At 40.1% G+C, this 19,103-nt stretch overlaps 1 long non-coding RNA gene across 2 annotated transcripts in view; it reads left to right on the forward strand.

Moving 5' to 3' along the window:
• Positions 1–19,103, forward strand: part of LOC105489131 (uncharacterized) — a 126,022-nt gene that overhangs the window by 62,303 nt on the left and 44,616 nt on the right. Inside the window, exon 1 of one of the 2 annotated variants that reach the window (XR_011613048.1) lies at positions 14,269–14,363. The exons of the other annotated variant lie outside the window; for it this stretch is intronic. This is a non-coding gene — a long non-coding RNA (uncharacterized lncRNA). Of the gene's footprint in view, positions 1–14,268; positions 14,364–19,103 lie in introns of those variants that run through there. 2 annotated transcript variants of the gene reach the window in all.

Raw genomic sequence — 19,103 nt, forward strand, 5'->3', positions numbered from 1 at the left:
ATTATTTTCTAAATTTGTGCATGTGTATCTTTTAGGGACTCAGCTTCAAGCAGTGGAAAGTATTGTCTCAAATGGGACTAGTCAACAAGGACATGTATTATCTTGCATATGAGAAGGCTCGGAAGTAGGGTATTTTCAGGGTTGGTTGATTCACTGGTTCAGCCATATCATCAAGGATGCAATTTCTTTCACTTCTCTCTGCTATCTTCTGCATTGGTTTCATCCCTAGGGTGGGAGCAAGATGGCTGCAGAAACTCCAGGAGTCACATCTATATATTTCAATATATAGAAGAAATGTTTTCTATTCCAGTAGCTCCCTTAGGAGTGAAGTATCTTTTTCAAGAAAATTCCTAGAAGACTTCTGTGTCTCATTGGCTAGAAACACAATCATTTCTGAGCTAATCCCTTCCAAGGGGATTGGATTTGGCCTTAGATAACCCAGGTTTATCCTCAGAGCTGGGTATGGGGTCAGCTTCCTCTGAGGCACATGGCTACAAATGGGAGAGGTAGAAACTCGGAAGATAGCCAGGACTTGGGTTGCTGGGTAGAAATTGTAAAGTGTGTACTGCACAGTGGGAACAAAGGAGGAAAAAAATGGGGAGAAATACATTTTGAGGTTTCTGACTGCATGTTTCTGTTGTGTTTCTAGCCCTATAAATGAAGCTGTAGCTCTCTGGCCTTACACAGCTAAAAGAATCCGCTGGGGTGTGGCACTCCTACGCAACAGAATACTATGCAACTGATAAGGCAATGAGGCATAGCTCTGCATATTGGTCTAATATGATCTTCAGGATATATTTTTAAGTGATAAAATCAAGGTGCAGGGTATTATATGTATCTGTAAAAGGGGGAAATACAAATGTAAACATAAACCATAAACTAATAAAAGTATCTCTATGCATTGTTTTGTAAATTGACTTTAAAATCATGTAAACTGAAACAGAAAGCAATTCTTAGAAATTAAAAAAATGACAAGCTTAATTGTGAATTATGTAGGTGGTTTAACTGTATCAAGAGGAATTATTTAGAATGACATTAAAAACTCAGTAATTTGGACATCTCTTGTGGGATATATCTATCCTAAAGAGAAGAACTGCAACAAAATTTAAATTGTTAATGTCATTAGGAACCAAAATTTTTCAACATAAAAGAAACATATACCATGGTAAAATCAAAGAAGTTAAATTAAATCTCTGTAATTCTGAATTTGAATTGTAAATATCAGTATAAATTTTTGATATATTTTCTAATAAATATTTCCCAGCAATTTCTACTAAAAAGGCCTAGAACAGGCCATTAATAGACCTCCCAGATTGTGGTCTGTAAATACAAACACCCAGAAAATGAAACCAGAGTTTGTGGTGAGATAGTGAATTCCATGTTTAGGAGAGCAACTGTGCAAGATAAGCCTGGAAAATCTTGTCAGATCAGAAAGCAAGGAAAACATCGAGATAATGGAGATTGTGTTAAAAAGATTCAGAAGCTGGTTTGAAGAACTCCCACCGGCCAAAGATGGAACAGTTTCAAAATCAAAAGGAATAGAACAGTGAATGGATTGATACATATAAACTATAAATATGCATGGATTTGTAATCATATAAAAATAATTGGTCACCTTTGAAAGATCCTAGACAACTAATCCATGATTCTGAAGAAAGGTAAATGAGAGCACAGAATCCAGTCTTTAACTTGTTGTTCCTGCATGACGTGTACCTCAAAGACAACAAACATTTGCTGAAAGTTTTTCTTTGTAGAAAAATCCCAGTTAATGAAAGTAGAAGCATAGATTTAAAATATTAACATTTCAACTCTTTTTTTTTGAGATGGAGTTTTGCTCTTGTCATCCCGTCTGGAGTGCAGTGGTGTGACCTTGGCTCACGGCAACCTCCACCTCCCAGGTTCAAGTGATTCTTCTACCTCAGCCTCCTGAGTAGCTAGCATTACAGGTGTATGCCACCATGCCCGGCTGATTTTTGTATTTTCAGTAGAGACGGGGTTTCACCATGTTGGCCAGGCTGGTCTTGAACTCCTGACCTCAGGTGATCCACCCACCTTGGCCTCCCAAAGTGCTGAGATTACAGGCATGAGCCATCGCACCCATCCCAAAATTTCAAATATTGATGAAATAATTGATTTAAGCAATTAACATCAATGCCTGCTAAGACCTTTAGTTGAAAAGCTGATAGGGAACTTTATAACAGATGAGCAGGCTGGCGACACCTGCACTCCTTGATCAACATTAACATCAGGCGTTACGTACCTCCTCGTGTAATGTAATAGGAAGTACACAGCACCACCTATGAAGTCTTCTTGCCAAAAACTGAACCTAAGTATAATCAACACTTTATGTTTACAGGAAATGTTGGGACATAGAAATGAAATATAATACACGGACTTTTTTTGGATTCGAATTGAAACAAGCTGACTACTTAAAAATATATAAGACAATGAGAGACAGTTGAGCACTGATACTGAGGAATTATTAACTTTTTCAATGATGGTAATGGTTATATTTTTTAAAAACTCTATTTTTTTGTAGCTACAAATGGATATGTTTACATATGAAATACTATAACGTTTGGAATTTGTTTCTAAATAATGCAGTGTATGTGTGAGGGAAGTGAATGGGGATATGGACTGACAAACGTGAAGCTGGGTGATGGGTAATGGAGCTCACTGTAGTGTTCTCTTTGGCTTATGTTTGACAGTTTCCATAATAAAGTGTTTGAAAAGAATGAGCCGTGGTCAACCCAGCTTTCAATCAATGCAATTTTGGCTTTTGCTGTTCTGGCTGTAGGCAGGGGCCTTGATGTGAAGGCTCTCGCAGAGAAGCCATGGCTGTGTAGATGCTGCCTTGGGAGTGAGGAATTGCATTGCCAGGGCCTTTGAAATACCTGGTACCATGGTTTTCCAGGTCCCTGCTGTACTTGTGTATTGATCTTCCTCTTCCCCTTCCTCTCACTCCTGCTGGGTCCTCTCAATCACCGGAGTGGTGACAGGATTCAGTGGAACAATCTGGATGAGATGAACTCTGGAGAATTTGATCTCAGGAATGGTGGCATTGGCTGTTAGTCACATGCCTCTTCTTGCTTACACTGTGATTCTGGGACTAACCACAGTCCACAAGTCAAAAGCTATCCTCTTCTACTGGTGCCTGAGACTTGACATCACTTCTCCATTGCCAAACGTAGAGTCTTGGATCCTATTGAAAGATAAAGTCCATGTAAAAGGGCTGACTCTGTAACTGTTCAGTTTTCAAGTTAAGGTGCCAAGAAAAAAACTCATGCTCAGAGGGTTCTGTTACTCATTTGGGTATGACTGTTTTCATCTACTCTAGTAAAAATGTTAAATAAAGGGATGGGATAGTATCAATCATAAAATTTTCTCCATTCAGATCTTTTCATGCTCTTGGTGTATGCTATTGTTTATATATATTAGAATCTAAGATGGCATCTGATTTAATACAGAATTATTATTGATTTTAATTTTCATATGGTAACTTTTCATGATATTCCAAGAAGAACACTATGATTTTTAGGGGGTTCTGCTACTAGGTAAAGTTTGAGAACAGACCACTGCAGAATGACCTATATTTTAGTGTGAGTGAAGGATTTGAGGGTGGGTTTGATGAAAGGCAGAATAGCTTTATTCTGGGTGAGAACTGAAATTGGAAAAACCTCAACCCAACCCTTGTCTTGTTTAAGAATGTGTTTCCTTGACAACACCATTTAAGTACAATAACTTAAGGGAAGGTTAAATTCTTAGGAGCAACACCTAAGCAGGGAGAGATGATATTTCAGCTTAGCTTTTCCTGGGCGTTAATGACTGAACCTGCCAGGTCATAGGCTGTAAGATTTATTTCTTACTCTAGAGAATATAGTTGTAATGACACAAGAATAGAAATTAATCAGAGTTTTTTTTTTTTTTCATTCCTTCTCATCTTTGTTTAAGTAGTTCAAGATCTTAGCCAAGGGATGGGGACAATTGCTGGCAAGAAAGGAAGCTTTCTGAATAGGCGTGAACCTTGAAACTCAGAATAAAACTGAGTAGAGGGGGACACCTTGAATTTAATTCACATTTTTAATCTGAAAAATTGGAAAGAAGGGCAGGAAGCATTTAGACTATCCGCAAATTACCTATTACTGTCTCCGGCCTCTCTTCAATTTAAGGCAGCTGGGGTACGTGTAAGCCAGATGTTACCAGAGGGAATCATGGTAAGATGAGTAACTAGAAGCTTAAAGATTGTGATTTCTAATCTTAGAAGGTTGATGTCTTCTGGGACATAGAGTGTCTACGATTATGCTCTGTAGATAGAATTTGTCATTTTTGCTCAAGGATCAAAACAAGCATCAAAGAATTCTTTAAGTCTGTGTTATTCTTCCTATTCTATTTGGATCGAAATCTGTACTATCTCTCTCCCACTCTCTCTCTGTCAAATCATCTTTCTTGCTATCTCACATCTCTCATTGCATGCACCAGAGTTGTGCTGTTCACCAGCCACATGTGGCTACTGAGCACTTGGCATGTGGCTAGTCCAAATTGAGATGTAAGTATTAAACAGCGGATTAGGAAGACTAAGGATGGATAAATGAATATAAAATACTCACCAATAGTTTTAAAATGTTGACTACATGTAAAAATGGAAATAGATATATTCAGTTAAATAAAACATTAAAATTAGCTTCAATATTTATTACTTTTCTAATATGGTGATTAGTGTGCTCAAAATTACTATGTAGCTCACATTATATTTCTGTTGGATGGAGGCACACTAGAAAATATTCATGACATCTTTAATTTGTCCTAGAGACCAAAGGTATGAGATCAGAAGCTGGATCCCTCAGTCTGAATTGTGGTTCTCCACTTTATACATATGTGGCCTTAGATAGTTCTAAAAATCTTCATGCCTTCCTGTCCTATTCTGTAAAATGCAGAGAGAAAGAGTTGCTCTTGCATCAGGTGGTTATGAGATTGCCTGAGACAGTGGCTGGTTCAGAGCAAGTTATGATATTCCTACTCTGTTGCTCTAACCCAGAGCTAACCTCTTATGTTCCTGAAAATCAGAGACTCTGTTGAAAGAAGGGGTAGGCAGCAGCCTCCCCAATCTTCCCACCATTTACCCATTTTTACCTGCAGTCAACTTCACACCCATATACCCTTATATGGTCTGAATGTGTCCCCTAAATTCATGTGTTGGAAACTTGATCCCCAGCACAGTGGTGTTGGGAAGTGGGGTCTTTTTTTTTTTTTTCCTGAGATGGAGTTTCACTCTTGTTTCCAGGCTGGAGTGCAATGGTGCGATCTCGGCTCACTGCAACTTCTGCCTCCTGGGTTCAAGTGATTCTCCTGCCTCAGCCTCCTAAGTAGCTGGGATTACTATGCCCAGCTAATTTTTGTATTTTTAGTAGAGACAGAGTTTCGCCATATTGGCCAGGCTGGTCTCGAACTCCGGACTTCAGGTGATCCACCCAACCCGGCTTCCCAAAGTGCAGGGATTAAAGGCATGAGCCACCGCGCCTGGCCGGGAAGTGGGGTCTTTTAGGAAGTGTTTAGGTCATGAGGGGTCTGTCTTCATAAATTAATTATTCCTCTTACAAAAAAGGTTTGCGAGAGTGGGTTCTCTCTCTCCTGTTCTTCTGCCATGTGAAGACACAGGGTTCATCTCTCTTAGCCCTTCCACCTTCCACCATGTGAGGACACAGTGTCTTGGCCCACACCAGATGCTGGTGCCTTGATCTTGGACTTTCCAGCATCCTGAACTGTGAGGAAATAAATTTATTTTCTTTGTAAATTCCCCAGTATCCTGTTATACCAGTGCAAAACAAACTAAGATGTGTCCCTTTAACATTTGAGGACAGGGATTGCACATTCGATTCCTGCATTTCACCCACAGTATTCTACATATGGAGGATGCACAACAAATAATTGTTTATAACAAAAAAAAAAAAGGATAACATAACTTATCTAGGAAATACAGATTTGGTGATTGGAACAAGTTTAAAGAATATCTTTGGACACATGCTGAGAGCCTATGACATCACCATGTAATATGTCTTTTGTTTCTCATGGCAACCTGAAAGATTATTAAATTGACTATTGACTGCTGCTTTTAAGCAATATACAACAAGAATTTCCTTCCAGAAGAATAGCTATGCATTTTTCAAAAAGGAAGAGAATGTGTTATGTCTGAAGATCTTCATTATAAGTCATTCTTTGTTTCAAAATTATGCTTGCTTGCTTGCCTTTCTGTTTCTATTAAAAATAAAAACACACTCCTTCATGCCTCAAATGAGGTAAGATAATGGTGATAGGATATCAGTCCTAAGCCTGTCCCATGGAGGTAAGGGGTTATAATTACGTGGCCCATTGAGCCTCAACTCTCACTCTGAGGAAATAATCAGAAGCGGGGAACACATCTTTTTTCTTCTGAAGTGCTGGTGGAAGCTTAGCTGGAGGTACTGGTGCCCCCCTCTTTTAGCTGTCCCCAAAGGTCAAATATCCTGATCACAGTTTCAGGTTGAGGCCCATCTGGATCAGTGAAGACCACAAACTGCAGGTGGAGAGAAGAAGCCAAGCGGGTACTATCCAGTGGCTTAACTATGCATTCTTTAGGGAATCAAAAGACATTGGTGAGTCTCTGTGTATAACACTCATATCCCTAAGATTAAATCAATCTGAATGAGTGCTGTCCCAGACCGAGGCAGCCTCTCTGATTTAGCAGCTTTTAAAACTGGCTACCAGAACATGCTATAGGATGTTGTTCATCCAGTATCACGGGGTCCAAGAAAAATGATCTTCAGTCATTTTTACTTAGAACAACTTAAACGAAACCCACCTGAGTGAGCTATGTGGTGGAACGTGAGAATGGTCCCAACTCCAACTCAGAGAAATCTCACTGTAAGAAATGTTCAGGAAGAAATGTAGAGATTGAATCCAAAGATTAATTAAAAGATCTCGGCCAGGTACGTGGCTCATGCCTGTAATCCCAGCACTTTGGGAGGCCTAGGTGGGTGGATCATGAGGTCAAGACATTGAGACCATCCTGGCAAACATGGTGAAACCCCGTCTGTACTAAAAATACCAAAAAAAAAAAAAAAAAAAAAAAAAAAAATTAGCTGGGTGTGGTGGCGTGTGCCTGTAGTCCCAGCTACTCGGGAAGCTGAGGCAGGAGAATCGCTTGAATCCGAGAGGCGGAGGTTGCAGTGAGCCGAGATCGCGCCACTGCACTCCAAGCTGGTAACAGAATGAGACTCTGTCTCAAAAACAAAAACAAAAACAAAAACAAAACAAAACAAAAAGATCTCATTTATTTGTAGTGTCTGTGCTACAGGATTTATATTTCCTGAATTATGGAGCTAGTAGAAATACTCCATCCCTCTTGGCAAAGTGCAGAGAACAAACAATTTTACACAAACCTCAGAAGCCACACTGCACAAAGGAACAGGTGACCAGAGGCCACTTGCTTCTGGCAGTTCCCTCAGACAAATTTGTAAAACAAGTAACAGTTGATTCAACAACCACAGGCTTTGGTCTTGTTTCAAACCCTTCTTCTCTGGAACTGGCCTTTTGCCTGAAGCCAGTTTTGGACCTATCCTGTACTATCCTGTCTCTACTTTCCTCTTCTGGGTGAAGGAGAACATCCATTTGTTGTTCAGATAAAAAGTACTCTTGTGAGAATGAAACTAATAACGCTTCAGTGACTTTCAGAGGCTTCCTGGTCCCCACTGTGTCAATTTAAACTCCTTTGTCAAGATTTCAGGACCCTCCAGTATTGTCAAACACATCTCGTTTTTCCCAGGAGTGCATGCTAAGCCTTTATTCCTTTTGTTCATCTCATCTAAAATTGCCTTCCTGCTTCTTATATTCTGGCTGACATTTAAGGCTCCGTTTAAGTTCTATTTCCTCTGTGAAGATTTCATTGTTTCCTTAGCTATTCTGAGGACATTTACTCAGTACCCACACCATGAAGACACTACCCTGCCTTGTTCACTCTCACTTCTGGTGTGTAACTCATATCTGCCAGCTAGTGGCAAAACACCACTTGACACTTCACTTTTCATGCCCAGAACTTAGCTACTGCTGGTTACTGGGGGCTCTTTCTACAGAGAGAGGGAGAAGTTTCTGACATCGAAACTACCTCAAATGGAATGAGGTCATTTAGGACATAATGAGTTCCTTGTCAGTGGAAGGTATCAACTAGAGGTCACTGGAAGGGGCCTTCCCTAATGCATAGATCTTAGTGGATTCTTTATACATGTTTGATGAATGAATGAATGCAGGCTGTTGGGAAAGAGATTCAGATATTCATTTGGTATGTGACAAAATTCTCAACACCAAGTTTCTATTATTCTATAAAATGGTTGCTCATTAAAAAAAAAGCATTTGTCACATTCATAAAAGTCTTTTCTCATTTGGAAACAATTTCACATTTGTTACCTCACTTGATTTTAGCAAACTTGTGAGAGGTGTGAGCTTTCACCGTTATGTAAGTGTTACACATGAGGAAAGTGATGGAAACATAACAAGGATGTGTAGAAGGTGCATGAGGAGAGGGGGACACAAAAATAACCAGGAAACAATGGTTGCCATGCTCTGGCCTTGGGCCATTTAGTGGTGGAGGGTTTGGGAGACAAGTCAGGTATAACAATGGGAAAATAAACTATAGCCAAACTTACTTCTCCAGTACAGTTCTGATCTCCCTGTTTGTGCTTGGATCCGCTGGACTACCTGATAAATCAGGACTCTATGCAGAAGCTGCTGGTTTTCCTCTTCAACAAAGAAGTTAGAATTGCAATCTGGGTGAACATTTTTAACTGAGTCATAGTTGCTCTTTTATTACCTTGTGATAGGGTCCAAAAAAAACACTCAGAAAATTTGAAAATTCCAAAACGTGGGGCTTCAGGGGATGTATATGGAATTTATTTCCTGCTTTAGTGGAATGGTGGATATTAAGTCATCATATAACAAGGAATGCATTTATTTATTTTTTTTGAGACAGGGTTTTGCTCTGTAGCCCAGACTGGAGTGCAATGATGCGACCTCAGCTCACTGCAACCTCCACGTCCTGGGTCCAAGTGATTCTTGTGCCTTAGCCTCCTGAGTAACTGGGACAACAGGCATGTGTCACCATGTCCGGCTAATTTTTGTATTGTCGGTAGAGATGGGGTTTCGTCATGTTAGCCAGGCTGGTCTTGAACTCCTGGTCCCAATTGATCTGCCTGCCTCAGCCTCCCAAAGTGTTGGGATTATAGATGTGAGCCATGGCACCTGGCCAGGAATGCCTATTTTAAGAGCAGAATGTGTTAAAGGGCTGAGGTAAATCATAGTAGTATTTTCCTAATGCTCTCTTGTAAACCTTGACAGTATAATATGAATTCAGGAACACAGTTATCAATCAGATATAATGTGCAAATCATTTTGCTGAACACCTGTCAAAAGCTTTGGTTATGCTCCCTGTTGAAGAGGACATCATGAAAAGACTTGGGCAGTATTGTAAATGTGAAGTAGGAGAATGACGAAGTGATCAGGGTGTATTATAAGTGGCTGTATTTGTTTTCTGTTGCTACCTAACAAATTATCACAAATGACGCAGGTTAAAATGACTCACAGGAGTCATCAGGACTCAGCTAAGATGTGCCCAGTGCACAGGGTCCTCTGCTTAGAATTTCACAAAGCTGCAATCAAAGTCCTGGCTGGATTGAATTGCTTTCTAGATCTCAGGGTTCTCTTTCAGGTACCCTCAGGTTGTTGACAGAACTTGATTCCTTGTGTTTGTAGGACTGAGGCCCCTGCTGTATTGCTGGCTTTCAGCTGGGGCTGCCCTCAACTCCTAGAGCCACTCAATTTCTTGCCTCATAGGCCTTCTCACAACATGGCAGCTTATGATTTCAAGACCGGGAGGAGAATCTCTGACCTCCTCTGTTTCTGATTTCTAGACCCTCTTTTAAAGGACTTTCCTTATTAGGTTAGGCTTGCAAAGCATAATCTCATTTTTGATTAACTTGAGATCAACTGATTAAGAATTTTAATTACATATATAAAATCCTTTCACTTTTGCCAAATAACATAACTTAATCTCTGGAGTAAAATCCTACCATATTCACAGGTCACTAAAGGAAGGGGATTATACAGGGCATGCAGATCAGAAGTGGAAATCTTCAGATTATCTTAGAATTTTTCCTACTATACTAGCGAATCAGAAGGCAAAACATCATCCTGTTAGGGGCTAGAATGATGTTTTTCCAATAGCAACTCTCCCATACCAGTTGGGATTGATTGTCCTACAATTCAATTCTGGCACTATCTGAAGTGAGCATCAGATCCTACAGGTTAAGGGCACAGACTATTCTCACATTAGACAGCAGATGTAAGTCCCAGGGGCCGTCTGTACTTCTGTCTCATGAACCACAAATTTGAGGATTTCCACGACCACCTCTCAGGTTCGATAATTTGCTAGAACTACTCACAGAGCTCAGGAAAGCACTGTAATTATGGTTACTGATTTATTAGATAGGATACAAATGAACAGCCAGGTGAAGAGTTACATAGGGCAACAAGGTGTGTGATCAGGGTTGAGGGATGGGGCACAGTGTTACATGATATTTCCAGGCATGTCACCCTCCCAGCACATCCTTGTGTTCAGCAACCCCCAAATTTCCCAAATCTGGTTGTTTCAGGGTTTTTTATATGGGATTTCATTACATAACATTCAAGCATTACGGACTGATTATTTGTGTCCCCTGCCACCTAAATTCACATGTTGAAGCCCTAATCCTCAATTTGATAATATTTGGAGATGGGGTCTTTGGGAGGTAATTAGGATTAGATCAGGCTATGAGGGAAGGGCCCTCTTGATGAGATTAGTTGCCTTAAAAAAGGAGAAAGAAAGATCCTTCTCTCTTTTTCTCTGTCTGGCTCTGTGTGTTTGTGTGTATGTGCAGTGAGGAAAGGTCACATAAGGACACAGGAAGAAGGTGGACATCCACAAGCCAGGAAGAGAGCCCTTATTAGCAACCACATTGGTCAGCACCTTGATGTGGAAGTACCTAGCCTCCTGTGAGAATAAGTTTTTGTTGCTTAAGACATCCAGTATATGGTATGTACTTGTGACAGCCAAGCCAACTAAGACGGTAGGAGCATGTAATTAAATTATTGGCCACATGATTGACTCTGATCTCCAGCCCCTGTTCACTTCTGGGGACCTCCTTGGTAGATAGGGGCTGAAAGTTTCAACCATGTAATCAGGTAGGAGAATGTGCGTAGGCTATATGCAAATACTATACCATTTTATATAAGGGACTTGAGCATCTGTGCATTTTGGTATCTGAGGGCGGTCCTGGAATCAATCCTCCATGGATACCAAGGGAAGACTGTATATGTGTGTGTGCATCACACACACACACACACACACCAAGCTATAATATATATTCACCACCAAGTTATAATATATATGTACATATCTAACATCAGTGTGATTTTGGTGTTAATTCTCCAAACAAGGAAATGCTTAACTAGTGTCACCAAGGGGATATCTTTTTCCTAGTTTTATTCTAGACTTTTTTTCTTTGTGCATTTATGGTTATTCCTGATGTCACCTCAGTCTACCTCTGACATAGATCCATGGTAGATTAAAAGTCTCATTTGGGAACCAGGACTGAGAAAGGACTACTGGATTCTTAGTCTTCCTGGATGCATTTGCACTACGTTTTGTTTGTTTGTTTTTTTGGAGATGGAGTCTCACTCTGTTGCCCAGGCTGGAGTGCAGTAGTGCAATCTCAGCTTACTGCAACCTCCGACTCCCGGGTTCAAGCGATTCTCCTGCCTCAGCCTCCTGAGTAGCTGGGATTACAGGTGCCCACCACCATGCCCAGCTAATTTTTGTATTTTTAGTAGAGACGAGGTTTCACCATGTTGGCCAGGCTTGTCTTGAACTCCTGACCTTGCCCGCCTTGGCCTCCCAAAGTGCTGGGATTACAGGCGTGAGCTACCGTGCCTGGCCTGCACTATGTTTTTAAAATTTTTATTTTATTTTTTCTTCTTTTTTGTATTTGTACAAATTTATGAGGCACATGGGAAGTTTTGTTACATGTATATAATGTGTAGTAATCAAGTCAGGGCATTTAGGGTGTCCATCATCTGAGTACCAAATATTTTTGTTAAGTGTCGTCACCTTACTCTATCAAACACTGAATTTATTCCTTCTATTTTACTGTATGTTTGTATCCTTTAACCCACTTCTCTTATCCCCTTCATTCCTCTCTACTCACCCTTCCCAGTCTCTGCTATCTTTCCACTCTTTACCTCCATCTGATTAAATTTTTTAGCTCCTATATGTGAGTGAGAACATGTGATATTGTCTTGTTGTGCCTGGCTCATTTCACTTATGATAATAACCTCAAGTTCCAACCATGTTGCTACAAATGACATGCTTTCATCCTTTTTGATGACTGACTAGTATTCCATTGTGTACATAAAGCACATTTTCTGTATTCACTCATCCATTGATGAACACGGGTTGATTCCGTATCTTTGCTATTGTGAATAGTACTGTGATAAACATGGGAGGCAGGCATACCTCTGATAATGTTGATTTATTTTCCTGTGCATAGATAACCCATTTGTACTATGCTTAAGCTTTGTAGGGGAGTCTTCATCAGCTGGGTGTCTACAGGTGTGGTTTGCCCTGTTCATATTTGTAATTGCATTCCTTGTCAGTGCCAAAAGTCAGACATATTCCTATCACCTGTTGCTGATACAGGACAGCACTGCTTTTCCTCACTGTTATTCTAGTAGGGTTTTGTAATCCATTCTTACTTTGAGGACAAGAAGAACAATCTTGATTAATGCACAGAAATGCCTTCAAATGTTTTCACAATTTTCCTCTGCATATGTTCTATATGGCACTCCAAAACGTATCCCTTAGCTGGAGCTGTGTTTACTTTTCCATGTCACCATTTCATTCTCATGTATGCCCATGCTACAGCTATAAATCGCTTTAAACTGTTCCTCAGTAACTTAACGCAACTTTGAACTGGCACTTGAGATTATTATAGTAATAACCACAAGTTCTAACCATGTTACTACAAATGACATGATTTCATGCAATTTGCATGCATCCAGGAAGACTATGACACTGTGGGCAGAGCAATGAGTGTCTTCTTTATTCCTGGGTGTCACCAAGCAAGTAAGAAATGCCTGTGGGTGTCAGAGACAGGTTCATGTAATTGTCAGGAGTAAGGAAGGAGAGGAAGAAGGGAGAGGGAAAAGACATGGGAAGGAAACATGGAAGAAGGTAGAGCAAAAGAAGAGAAAAAGAAACAAGTCCACAGAAGACACACACGCTCACACACACACCCCCCCCCCCCCAAGATTACATCAATAATGAAACCTATTTAAAATAGTTCTAAAGGTAATTTAGGTTTTTGAAGGGTTTTCTTGTGGAAGGAGCCTATACCATGCCCCAAAAGGGTTAACTGAAGACCAGGAACCAAGACACAGGATCAAATAGGGCAGAGAAGCCAGGAGGAGTAGAGAGGTGAGGTCTCAGTGAGCCTGGAAGAATTTCCAAAGTGGAATGCAACACAGTCAGAGTGTTTTTAACCTGGGCAATTTGTTTCAGGTCCCAGAGTTAGGGGTAACAGGTCAGTACCTAGAAGCAGGTCTCCTGACCCCACTGTGGAGCACACTCATCTCCGAGGCCCAGACCCTGCGGCAGGGCAGCACATCTGATTATGTGACTCTGACAAAATGTCAGAGAAATGAAAACAAATGGCTGAGCAGTCCCTGGGGCTATAAAGAGTTCAGTTATTAAGCTCCTCGACCAGAAACATCGAGATTTAGTCATCTAGGATGATTTTATTCCATTTTCTATTATGGGCTGCACCACATAAATCTGTGTTTTATTGCTGGAGTGAGATGCCAGATAATTTCGAGATTACTTTTGGCACTGTCTGAGTTGGCTCACTGCTGTGCCGACAAGTGCTTGTGGAAAATTAGCAGCAATGATATTAATCACCTTCTTTGGGGCTTCCCCCACCCCCACCCTGCTAGAGCTTTGTTTTATCCTTCTGAAAAACAGAAAAACAAAAAAATTTCTTCCAAAATGCAAATATCTCAAGTGGAATTAGAGAGTGGGGTGGGGTCAGGAAAGAGAGGTGGTAGTCGTGTTGGAGACACAGGAGAGGTGGGATGTAATGAGGCATCCATTGTGTGATGCTATTGTTATGTCATATTTCTCATGCTGGAATCCTTTGTGATGAGACTGCTGGGAAATGGAAGGAAAACAAGAAAAAGTGATACTGAAGAACATAAAAGTATAGCCAGTTTCCTCCTTTGATTGGCACATTCAACTGGTGCAATACAGGGTAAAGGAAGGCAAGAAATGGAAGTGGATGAATGGATGGGTGGATGGGTGAGGGATTTTAACACACACACAACCACATAACCGTACACATACACACACTCATGTAGCTCTGAAAAAGGCAGTTTATTTTGGGGCCAACCGCCTTGACAATTGATGCTTTCATTCTCTGTCTCACAGTGTCCCCAAACACTCTCCTATCAAAAGCTGATTTTTTTTTAACTTTTATTTTAGGTTTGAGAGTACATGTGAAGGTTTGTTATGTAGGTAAACTCGTGTCACAGGGGTTTGTTGTACAGATTATTTTATCACCCAGGTATTAAGCCTAGTACCCAATAGTGATTTTCCTGTTCCTCTTCCTCCTACCCTCAAGTAGACCCCAGTGTCTTTTTCCTTCCTTGTGTTCGTAAGTTCTCATCATTTAGCTCCCACTTATCAGTGAGAACATGCAGTATTTGGTTTTCGGCTCCTGCGTTAGTTTGCTAAGGATAATTGCCTCCAGCTCCACTGATGTTTCTGCAAAAGACATGATCTTGTTCCTTTTTATAAAAAAGGTGATTTCTTGAGAATCTCCGAACTTAGGTCAAAAATTGTTTTAGTTTAAGTTACTGCATTGTCTACCCAAGGAGGTTCTGCTTTTGATAGAACAGCAACTTTGTCATCTCAGCACCTATGCATATTTATTGAATTAAATGTAAGTCTCACATCCAAAATTATCTAGAGAACAAAAGGGTTTGCTTCCCACTGCAGAAATTTCTGGTATTAAGCAAACTATTTCTGGGAGGCAGTATGGATAAGCAGACAGCTGGGATTTCTTGGGGAGCCAACTTAGGTGTTGCCAAGCATTGCCTATGAACAAGGTTGGCTCTAATTGCTATTAATATGTACATACAAATCCACATAAACAGTCCTCATTATGGACCAAGAGCCCCTGAGAGTTCTTTTAAGCCATTATTCACAAACTCTAGCCATTCACAGGCCCTCTCTCCACTCCTTTCGGTTTCTTTACTTTACCTCATGCTCCCTTTATAGCTGTTCTGTCCTAAACTTTCCCTCTCATTCAGCTAGATAGTTCCCTTCTGCTCACTCCCCAACTCTGGATGTTCTCTACTCATCCTACCTCCCCTGCACACCCAGTAGTCACCTGGGTTCTGTTCAGTGACTCTGGACAGCGTCACCTGACTCTTCTGGTTGGGCTCAGCTGATGGAGGCATCAGTAGGAGACAAGTCTATGGGAGGAGAGCGAGGAGATGGAGTGTTCCCCACTACTCCTTTCCTTTCCTGTGCTGCTGTGGTTCTCACGGTGGCTGCGGCCCTTTACAACACAGTTTCTACTGGGTGGTCCCTCTTTCATGGTTTCAGCTCTTGCTAGGTTTAATAACACCACTTGTTTTCCTTGCCCCATGAAGTGTATAGGGTAATGGTTCCCCACTAATGCTGGTTGTTGGGTACCTCATCATCTATTGTTGGTCCTTCGAGTATTTTGCCTATTTCTAGCTACAACCCTGATTAATATAACCATTTTCTAATCCTTTCCATTGTGTCTTTTAAACTCCTTCCTTTCATTGTCAGCAAATTCCTGTGTCTTTTCCCTTTCTTCTTAAACACCCTCTACCTTTTCACTTAAGCTGAAGCCATTTTCTCTACTGCAAATATCGCATGCTTTGAAACTCACTAAAATGAAAGCTTCTCTTTCTCCCACGTACCCTATGTCTTGGGACAAAGTGGGAGAGTTTGTGGTTCTTTTCACTGCATCATTCTGCAGCTTCTAGAACTTTAGTCTACCTTAGACATTCCACATCCCCTTATCCTCTGATGCCACACTTCCCCTTCATAGTGACTGGTTTCCCTGCCCTGCTCAAATCACCACCCATCCCACAAGCTAAAGACATTCTTCTCGAGGATTCTAGCTCTGGCTCATGGCCTTCCTATTCACTCATCTTTTCATGCATTCTTACATATTGTAGGAACTCAATAAATGAGAGCAAATGACATTATTCCCTTCAATCCCCCAATAGTCTGATATATTTTCCATTCTTTTAATAAAAACGTCAGTCTTCACCTTTGCCACCTCATTTTTTTTGCTTTCTTTTCATTCCTTTATTTCCTAAAAATCTTACTTCTTTCCATCATGCCATTGAAAGTTCTCTTTTTTTTGAGACAGAGTCTTGCTCTGTCGCCCAGGCTGGAGTGCAATGGCATGATCTCAGCTCACTGCAACCTCCGCCTCCTGGGTTCAAGTGATTTTCTCTCTTCAGTCTCCCGAGTAGCTGGGATTACAGGCACCCACCATCATGCCTGGCTAATTTTTGTATTTTTAGTAGAGATGGGGTTTCTCCATGTTGGTCAGGCTAGTCTTGAAGTCCTGACCTCAGGTGATTCACCTGCCTTGGCCTGCCAAAGTGCTGGGATTACAGGCGTGAGCCACCGCACCTGAAAGTTATCTTTAAAGTTCACTACTGAGGTGTCAGTTACTAAATATAATTATTTCTTTTCAGTTTGATCCTACTTTTTGCTGCACTTTAATTCAACATCGCAAATATTTTTGAATGAGTCCTATAGGTGCCTGGTAATGTGCCAAGTGACCTTAGAGGCCAAAACTCCTCATATAATTTTTGTAATCTGTATATATTTTTTGTGTGTAGTTATTTAGAATATTTTCTATTTATTTATTTTGCTGTTATTGATACATAATTTTTACATATTTGTGGAGTACATGAATGTTTTTTACTTGCATAAAATATATAATGATCAAGTCAGAATATTTGGGGTATCCATCACCTTAAATATTTATTATTTATAGGTGTTGGCACCAAGTCATCTCTTCTAGTTACTTGGTAGTGTACAAAGTTTTCTTGCTAAGTATAGTCACACTAGTCTGATATCAAATATTAGAACTTTTTTCTTCCATATAACTGTATGTTGGTACCCATTAACCAACTTCTTTTCATTCCCTCCCACACCCTCATCCTTCAGAATCTCTGGTATCTATCATTCTATTCCGTATGTCCATGAGATCAAATTTTTTAGCTCCCTTATATGAGTGAGAAAATGCAGTACTTGTCTTTCTGTGCCTGGCTTATTTCACTTAACACAATGATCTCCATTTCATCCATGTTGCTGCAGATGACAAGACTCAGTATTTTATGGCTGAATAGTATGAATAGTATTCCATTGTGTATATATACCAAATTTTCTTTATCTATTTGTCTGTTGATGAACATTTAGGTTGAATTCATATCTTTGTTATTGTGAATAGTACTGTAGTAAACATGCAGGTAAGGGAACCCTTTGATATACTGATAAATACCTAGTAGTGAGATTGTTCACTACTGAGAAATCTCAGTGTTGTTTTACATAGTGGTTCTGCTAATTTACATTCCCACTGACAGTGTGTAAGAGTTCCCTTTTCTCTCCATCCTCATCAGCATCTGCTGTATTTTTCCTTTTTAACAGTGGCCATTCTAATATCTATATCATATCATATATCATATGTGATAGCATATCATGATATGATTTGCATTTTCCTGATGATTAGTGATGTTGAGCATTTTTCCATATAACTGTTGGTCATTTGTATGTGTTCTTCGGGAAAGGTCTATTTAAGTCCTTTGCTAATTTTTAAGGGGATGATGATTATTTTTTTACTGTTGAGTTGTTTGAGGTGCTTTTATATTCTGGATATTAGTCTCCTGTTGGATGAGTAGTTTGCAAATAATTCTCTTTTCCAATTTGTTTTATTTCTCTTGCCTGATTGCTCTGGCAAAGACTTCTAGTACCATGTTGAATAGGAGTGGTAAAAATGGGCATCCTTACATTGTTCTAGTTCTTGGAGAAAAGGCTTTCAACTTTTCCCCATTCAGTATATTAGCTGTGGTTTTGTCATATGTGACCTTTATTATTTTGAGATATGTTTTTTCTGTGCCTCATTTGTTGAGAATTTTTATCATCAAAGGTGTTAAATTTTTGGTTTCTGCCCTTTGTTATGTTGTTGTGATGTATCTTATTTATTGATGTATATATGTTGAACTATCCTTGCATCCCTGCTACAAATCCCACTTGATAATGGTGTATTATCTTTTTGGTGTGCTGTTGGATTAAGTTTGCTAGTATTTTGTTGAGAATTTTTGCATCTATGTTCATCAGGGATGTAGGCCTGTAGGTTCATTTTTTTGTTGTGTCCTTGTCTAGTTTTGATATCAGGGTAATGTTGGCCTCATAGAATGAGTTAGGGAGAATTCCCTTTTCTTCAACTTTTTGGAATAGTTTGAGGAGGATTGTTATTAGTTGTATTAGTCCATTCTCACACTGCTAATAAAGACATAACCAAGACTGGGTAACTTATAAAGGAAAAAGGCTTAATTGGCTCACAGTTCTGCATTGCTAGGGAGGCTTCAGGAAACTTACAATCATGGTGGCGGGGGAAGCAAACATGTCCTTCTTCACATTGTAGCAGGAAGGAGAATAATGAGTGCCCAGTGAAGGGGGAAGCCTGTTATTAAACCACCAGATCTTGTAAGAACTAAGTCACTATCATGAGAACAGGATGGGAGAAACTGCCTCCATGATTCAATTATCTCTGCCTGGTCCCTTCCACGACACATGGGGATTATGGGAACTACAATTCAAGATGAAATTTGAGTCCAGGGACACAGCCAAACCATATCAGTTATCCTTTATACATTTGGCTGAATTCAGCAGTGAATCCATCTGGTCCTGGGCTTTTCTTTGTTGGGAGGTATTT

Source organism: Macaca nemestrina, chromosome 14 (assembly GCF_043159975.1).
Source record: "Macaca nemestrina isolate mMacNem1 chromosome 14, mMacNem.hap1, whole genome shotgun sequence".
Classification (NCBI taxonomy): domain Eukaryota; kingdom Metazoa; phylum Chordata; class Mammalia; order Primates; family Cercopithecidae; genus Macaca; species Macaca nemestrina.